An 8,514-nucleotide genomic window follows, 5' to 3' on the forward strand; every position below is an offset into this window, starting at 1 on the left:
AGTTACATACTGTGTATTGCATTAATTTTTTTCTCAATCAATTTTCTATAATCTTGTGCAAATTTTTTACCATAGCCAGACATAAATCATCACTATTTGCTAAATATCCATAGTTCCATATTCCCATAATAATTAGGTCGATTTCCATCAACATTTTTGGTACAAATCTTATCTTCAAGTGTTATGAATATTTAATGGCTGAATGAGCAATCGACACCTTCGGTCTACACTGTCTACGGTACCAGGAAGAAAAGCCGCCTTTTCATCAATCTCACCATATTCCTCACCTCCTACCTCATCTCACATACAGTATGCGTACATTTATATCCCTCTTCTTAGCCAAGTGCAGTTAAACTCATTTTTTGTCGGATTTAACTGGCTTGAAAATCCCTACATTCTGTGAATTTAAGTTAAAATCCAACCACTACATGCTTGCAGATCATATCAGAGATATGATGTGATTTATCCAATTATCAATTATTACTTTGGATTCACTTTATCTTGTACAGGAGCACAGAGAAGATCTGCAGGTGCAGTTTGCATCCTTGATAGACTTTTTTCCCCACTGGACCACTAAATGTTATTGTCCAATTAAATGTCACCAATTTAAGCCACAATCACTAACAAACTGATCATTGTAACTGTCCCCTTAAATCACTACTGAATCAGCCTACTGAAAAGAGTTCTAAACAAATAGAGTAGATCTAAACAAATATTTTTTTCTTAAGAAAACAACATAACAATAGAGGAATTACAATAATGTCACAAAGTCTGTCAAACAGCATTATAACTTAAAAAATCAAGTGGAGCGAAACAAGAAGCTGGGGGGTAGTTCAGTGTTTATTTTTAGGTGGATATTGACACCTGCTGGTGGAATAATTTAATTGCCGTTAGGGAAGCCAAGAAAAATTAAACAAGTCAAAGATTATGCTGTAGAGTAGGGTTTTTAATAATCAATAATTATAATTTTAAAAAACTCTATAGAAGATGCTTCTATTTTGCATTATTTTCGTATTTTTCTCTGCAAAGAATACTGACTGAATTACTGACATCACCTTGATTAAAAAGTAGAATCTTTAAAATATTTGCATGAATTTCTTACTATTTAGTTCATCTGGGACTCTATAAATTTTAGATCTAATTCATCAGATTAAATTTGTACTCATCGGAGCACATGACTCTGATCTTTTGCAGACATTAGTTCAAATAATTTGATTGTCAATAATACAAAAAAATAAATAATTACAATTAGATTAATGAATGCATATTGTAATATATGAAACTTGGGACATTAAACACTGTTTTTATGAAATCAAAATTCTCAGACCTTTTTTTTATTTCCAATTATAAAAAAAATAAATACATTAAATTGCAAAACTCAGACTTTTGGATCCCACTAAATACACAGATAATCTAATGCAAGATATTGTTAAATTAAACAAAATTTAACTGTTGAACAAAATAATGGAAGTTTGACAGACTATTAACAGACAAACAAAGTCATATTTTATTGTTTATACAAAGGCAGAGATAGCATGTGATGGCCTTCACACCCTGTTTTCCAGAATTTCCAATTTAGCTTTAATAATCCTAAAAGGACATGTTTATCTTTTTCGTGACTCTCATGAAACCACTCCTGAATGTATTTAAATCATTAAAAACAATTATTCAAACAACATCATTTTTAACTAAACCTTAATGAAACCATATCATTTAGCAATTATTAAATCCTGCAGAGCATTCAGTGGACCACATTAATTCAGTTTAACAAAATAATGGAAACTCGTCTTCATTTAGAAATAGCATCATGTTTTACAGTTAACATGTGAGTGTCAAAACATAATAAGACATTGTGTTTATATGATACTTCACTTGTGTAGACATTGATTATAGGTTTAAAAAAAGGGAGGACCAGTAAATCACCCAACAATCATTATTATGCACTAGGCTCTATTTTATACCTCCAGTAATCCAGTTCCAAGTTTGGAAGTGATCTATTTTTATACTTGCTATAAACAACCTTTCTTTTCAACAACTTTTCCTTTTTTTTCTTCTTACCATAAATTTTACATACATACATACATACATAGACCAGGCATAACTTTATGACCATCTGCCAAATATTGTGATGGTCCCCCTTTTGCTGCAAAACCAGTCGTGACCCATCAAGCATTAACAGCATTAACTTCTTCAGCAATTTGAGCTAGTCTGTTAGATCAGACTACACGCGCCAGCCTTCACTTCCTACATGTATCAATGAGCCTTGGCCGGCCATTACCCTGTCACTGGTTCACCACCGTTCCTTTTTTGGACCACTTTTGATAGATACTGACTACTGGAGAACAGTTAACACCCCTCAAGAGCTGCAGTTTTGAAGATGCTCTGACCCAGTCATCTAGCCATCACTTTATGACCCTTTCCAATTTTTCCTTCTAACATCAACTTTGAGGACAAAATGTTCACTTGCTGCTTAATATTTCCCACCAACTAACAGGTGTCTTACTAACTACGTTTCTAAAAACAGAAACGTAAAACATGCATGAATAGGCCACAACAACAAGGCAAGCATCCACAGGAAGTTGGCTAGACAAGAAAAGGGCCAAGCAAGGAACTGAAACGGGGTGAAGCTCAAATAGACACAGGGAGATTGATAGCAGCTGATTACTGAAGGGCAATGGGACACACTGGCGACATCTGGTGGGTAAAACAAAGAAAGACGCAGAAACAAAATAATGACTGATATCAATATTTGGAATCTTCCAGAATTCAAATAAGCAGAATTCAAATAAACCATGTCATCAATGATTTTCTATCCTTGGCAGTTAACATGCTCTTGGCCAAAAAGAGAAGAGGGCACTTTGTTTGTACAGCTGGAGAGCCTCTTCTCAATATTACTTTCTTTAATGTCCTTACTATCTTTATGTCATGTCCCTAAACCCCTTAAATTGGCAGTTATTAAGCCCCTAATTAAGAAACCTAATTTGTATCCAAATGAACTATCAAATTACAGACCATTTCAAACCATTCAAACCATTATTGTCTAAGATTTTAGAAAAGATTGTGTCCATCTAGTTATTCTCCTTCTTACAAGAAGAGTTTCAGTCAGGTTTCAAACCCTGCGATAGTTAAAATCTCAAATGACCTGTTTTTTAGCTTCAGACCAAGGCTGCATCTCTCTGTTAGTTTTACTAGCTCTTAGTGCTGCATTTGAGACTATAGATAATGACTTTCTTCTAGATCGCTTACAGAATTACATCGGCATTCAGGGACAGGCGTTAAGATGATTTAAATCCTACCTGTCTGGAGGACTATCCAGGCTAATGCAATTAAATTATGGGGTGCCACAAGGTTCAGTTCTAGGACTCCTGCTTTTCACAATATACATGCTTCCCTTGGGAAATATTATTAGAAGGCATGGGATTAGCTTCCACTGTTGTGCTGATGATACCCAGCTATTTATCCTATCAAAACCAGATGATACAGCTCAATTGGCTGAGTGTGTTAAAGAATTCAAAGATTGGATGTCTATTATTAAATTCTGATAAGACAGAGATATTGCTCATCAGCAAAACAAAAACAGTACACAGAAGCTCCAGCATTTCACCTTTTCTTTTTTTTCCAGCATTTAGAAGGATGTACTGTAACTACTAATTCAACAGTCAAAGACCTGGAAGTTATTTAATACAGCAACTTTTTTAAAAATCATATCAGTCATATTAAAAAACAGCATTCTTTCACTTTAAAAATATTGCTTAGTTAAAAAACATGTCTATATCTGATGCAGAGAAGCCAGTCTATGACTATTGTAATGTATTACTAGGTGGTTGTCCTGCATAATTAATAAACAAGCTACAGGTAGTCCAGAATGCAGCAGCCAGAGTTCTTACAAGGTAGAGAAAATATGACCATATAACCCCAGTCTTATCATCCCTACACTGGCTACCTGTTTTAAATCAACTACAAACTATTGCTACTTACTTACAAAGCCCTAAATAATATTTGTCAAACTCAAGGCCCGTGGACCACATCTGGCACGATGTACAATTATATCTGGCCCACAAGATAATTTTATATAGAGCTATTATTATTGTTATTAATGGCCGGCCGATATGAAGGGCTGATGACACAAACTACAGATCCCATAATGCAGCGCTTCAGCTGCCTTACCGAACGCTAGACTACCTGGGAACATTCCAGCGTCAATCAAGTCAAGCATCTGTTCATGTATTTAACCCTATTGTAACACTATTGTGAAACAGCGCCTCACAGTGGTGAAGAAAAAAGTTGATTCTGAAAACAGAATCTCTCAAAACCGATGGGATTCTGAATGTATGTTTACTGACATTGCCGGTAAACACGTGTCTTATTTGTGGAGCGAATGTGGCTGTAATTAGGGAATTAAATCTAAGACTCCACTACGAGACAAAACATCAGGAGAAGCTGAACAATCTGAATGCAGAGCAGAAGATTAAAAGAAGGATTAGAAGTTAAAGAAGAATCTGACATTTCAGCAGACGTTTGTCACCAGAGCAAAATCACAAAGTGAAGTTGCTGTGAAAACAAGTTTTATTGTGGCAGAGGAGAAATCAGCCAAATCAGCCTTGCCATTTACTGAGGGAGAGTTTCTGAAGAGCTACATGAAGAGCGTGCGACGTCTTGTGTTTGACAGGAGATATTTTTATGGAGAGCTAAATATTTTAAATTATTTAAAGTTTAATTTTATTTTTTTTTTAAGGCATAATAGCAAAGAAATCTGATTTGTTTGCTCTGTTTTGATTTTTTGTTATTCTAACGTTTACTTATAATCACATTTTTTAATTTATTTTTTCAGGGTTTTTTCTCAGCATGTTCATATTTCTTACTTGTATAATTTTGACAGGATATAATTTTTATGGAAAGCAAAATATTTTAAGTTATTTAAAGTTAAGTTGATTTATTCTGGAATAATATTCCTGTCTTTTTTTATTCATATTTATGTAAATAAAAACATTTCGTTTTAGTGTGTTCAATAAATGTTTATCCTGTTCGGCCCACGACCTAAAGTGTGCTTTGAGTTTTGGCCCCCTGTGCAATTAAGTTTGACACCCCTGCCCTAAATGGTTTAGCTCCCATGTATCTTTTCAGTCTTCTAACACGCTACAATCCATCATGCTATTTGAGATCTCAAAACTTTGGACTTCTAGTTGCTCCAAGAATAGCAAAGTCCACAAAAAGTGGTAGAGCATTCTCACATTTAGCTCCTAAACTTTGGAATAGTCTTCCTGACAGCGTTTGAGGCTGAGACACACTCTCCCAGTACATCTGATCACATCACATTATCAACTTGTGCTTGTTAATATTATGAACAATCTCTATCCACTGCTTTTCTTTCTCTGCCCATCCCGAGGCATCCTGAGGTTGCACCAGCTCCAGTCTTGTCCCTCCTCATGAAGATTATAGACCTTCAAAGAGTAGATGCGGACCCCGCAAACCATCCTGAACCATCTAGAGACGTACCAACGCCATTTGGATGCCACTTCATGTAGTTTAATTTTATAAGTTGCTTAGAGGCTCCTGGTTCCACATCATCAACTGACTGTATAACACTGTAGAAAAGGACATTATCATAATCACACTCGATGCTCATGTTAGTTCTCTCTCTCTCTTTCCGGTGTTTTGTATTGTTTTAATGATTTATGATCACGCTTTTGATATCGCCTACTTAATGCACTTATATTCAAATGCTCTGTTCTTTAATTCTTACATTCTGTAAGAACTGCAGCAATTCATCATCAAATCAATTGTCTCAAAGTGACAGAAATATTCTGAACACTTTATAAAGTTACTGGCCGCTGCGATTTCAGAAAGAATCGCAAGTTGTGGATTATAAACCAGTTGCTCCAGATGCACTAGTGTTTATCATTTGATCATGTCATTTCCATGGTAGCTAGAAACTGGTCAACAGCGTTATGTACATTATCAATTAGGCCTACAGGTTGGCTGGATGACTGGCCCCCCTTTCTGTGAAAAGGAGTGTCTTCTTATCTGCACAATCAGAGGCGTATTGCTCCATAAACTCTGCAAGATAGGTGAAATATTGTATAATTGTTTGTGTGTAAGTATAAACCCTAAATAGCCACCAGTACTCATGTCACTCAGTCAGTGTATGTTCTAGGGAATGATGTCTGTATGAATGGTATTATTAGAAAATCATATGGTCACTTTAAGTCCTTGACTTTGTTTTAAGGTCTCAGCATGAAGTCACATATTAAATTTCCATTACACATGTAATTAACTTTTTCTATATGCTAGGAATAGTATAAAACTATAACAGTTTTGCTGTAGCATTGTTTATTTTTGTAAATTAGGTATGATCATATACTGTATATATTTCAATTATATTACTTAATATTTTCCCTGACACTATATGGTAAAAGATTTGTCAACACCTGACCTCAGTTCTAGAAGTATTTCTAGGAGCACAGCTGTGTGTCTATTCAGCCACAAGTGTATTAATGAAGTTGAGTAGTAGTTTAGGGTGTGCCTGAGTCACAATTCCACTGTATCCTGTTTAATGGTGTTATGAATTGCATAGAATACTGTGTGTGGAATTACACAGTACCACATTATGAGTTGTTACGCTGATGCTCAAAGACTTAGTCATTTCTTACATATTTATTGACCGTGATCTTCTTTTGAATTACCGTAAGTGAAAGTATAATGTTGGCTTAGCTACAAAGGTTGGGACCTGCATTGTACAAATCACAGAGGTAAAACATGCACCCCTTACTGGATATTCATTATCTTTCACAGCTAAGCATAAAACACCACCTTGACAAACAATAAGACTGATAGTATATGGCTCTGCATTCTGTATATACATATATTAAAAATCAACCAAACAGCAGCAATACAGTAGAAAATTCAAGAGAAATCATTTGAAAAACAGAGGTCTGTGTATGGTTGTGCAAACATGCAGTCATCGGCACTGAACCGAGTGTGATTATTGTTAAAGCTTAGCAGGAGTGGTTCGTGTTCTGACAGTCCTGACTTTCTCACGATAGCTGAAATGATCACACGAAGCGATGATATGGTATTAAAGGACGATAAAAAAGGGAAATCTCTTCAGCAGCCAAGGACTTTACAAAAGACAGAAGAATAGGGTTTTCTATTTTCCATTTCATGTTGGAAAAAAAAATAAATAATTGTATTAATCTAGAGATTTAAAGCTTCTACATATTGTTGGCAAGTGAGTTATAAATGAATTCATTATAAATGCCCTTGGCCATGAAAAAATGTCGCTGTTAAAAAAACTGAAGATTTTACACTATATTGTGAATTTAAATGGTTATTATATATAAATAGGTAAGAGTGTTTATTAAAATATTGTATCAGTAAATACTCTATACATGAATATCTGTCGATTTGATTTTATAACCGTTCACATATTTTAGTGCCTGGTTTTGACTTTAAAAGGGAGTTATTTTTTAAGGCACACTTTCTTCACTGATGAAGGCAGTGTGAAGGAAACATCCAGAACGTATAAATAAATATGACCAAGAGAATGCTACAATAGGTGCTATTATTTCTAGATAATGTGCATCTAAAGATTTAAATTACAGTGAATTTAAAGTTAATTTAAAGGGATAATCGACAATGGGAGCACCTATAATCTTATTGGGATGAGCAAAAAAAAAAAACATCAAACATTCAATTCCATAAATACGTCCAAATGCAGCCTGATGTTATAATTAGATAAAATAAAAATAAAAAATAAGAAAAACAAAAGCACTTCCAAAGAAGAACTACCATTCGATAACACTCCCTTAAAGCTTGTATTTATAATACACTGTGAAAATGCATCTAGAAAATGTACACCAAACCATGGAGCAGGGCCAATTTTTACTCCCATATATTTCTGAGCAGTTGTTATGTTTTTCCACATATAATAATGAATTACGGTGTACACAAAACTCATACATTTAGTGTATTATTTAAACAAGTATGCATAGGAAGTGTTATGCAGAATTCTTTCAATCATTCTTTTAATTCACTCAATTGCAATACTTTTGTTTCTTTCCCCCGTAAGTCTTTTCTATGGTAGACCGTTTCCACCACATAAAAAAGTTTGCCTAATTGTGACTTCTGTCTCGCGATTCCGACTTTAAATCTTACAGTTGACTTTGTTTCTGCTCACAGCTGAAGCTATCACTTCTGTTTTAGCTCTAATGTATATGCATAGCAGACTGGAGCTTTGGCTATAATGCCCTACTTGGACAGAGCAGTTTGTGAAACCACACCTAAAATAATCCTCTATGAATTTATCCATTGTTTCACAGATTAATCTATTGACTGTAGCTATTGCATTTTCATGATGTAAAGCTTTCTGGCACTGCAGAGGGGGTCAGAAATGTCAGAATTGAAAACGATAAACTCAAATAAATCAGAATTGAGAAAAATAAAGTCATATTTGGGCAAACATCTTTTTCAAAGTGGTGCGAATGGGCTTTCATACTTTCTACTCCTGGTACTCAA

The sequence above is a fragment of the Silurus aristotelis genome (genome assembly GCF_946808225.1).
Source record: "Silurus aristotelis genome assembly, chromosome: 4".
In the NCBI taxonomy this organism is placed as follows: domain Eukaryota; kingdom Metazoa; phylum Chordata; class Actinopteri; order Siluriformes; family Siluridae; genus Silurus; species Silurus aristotelis.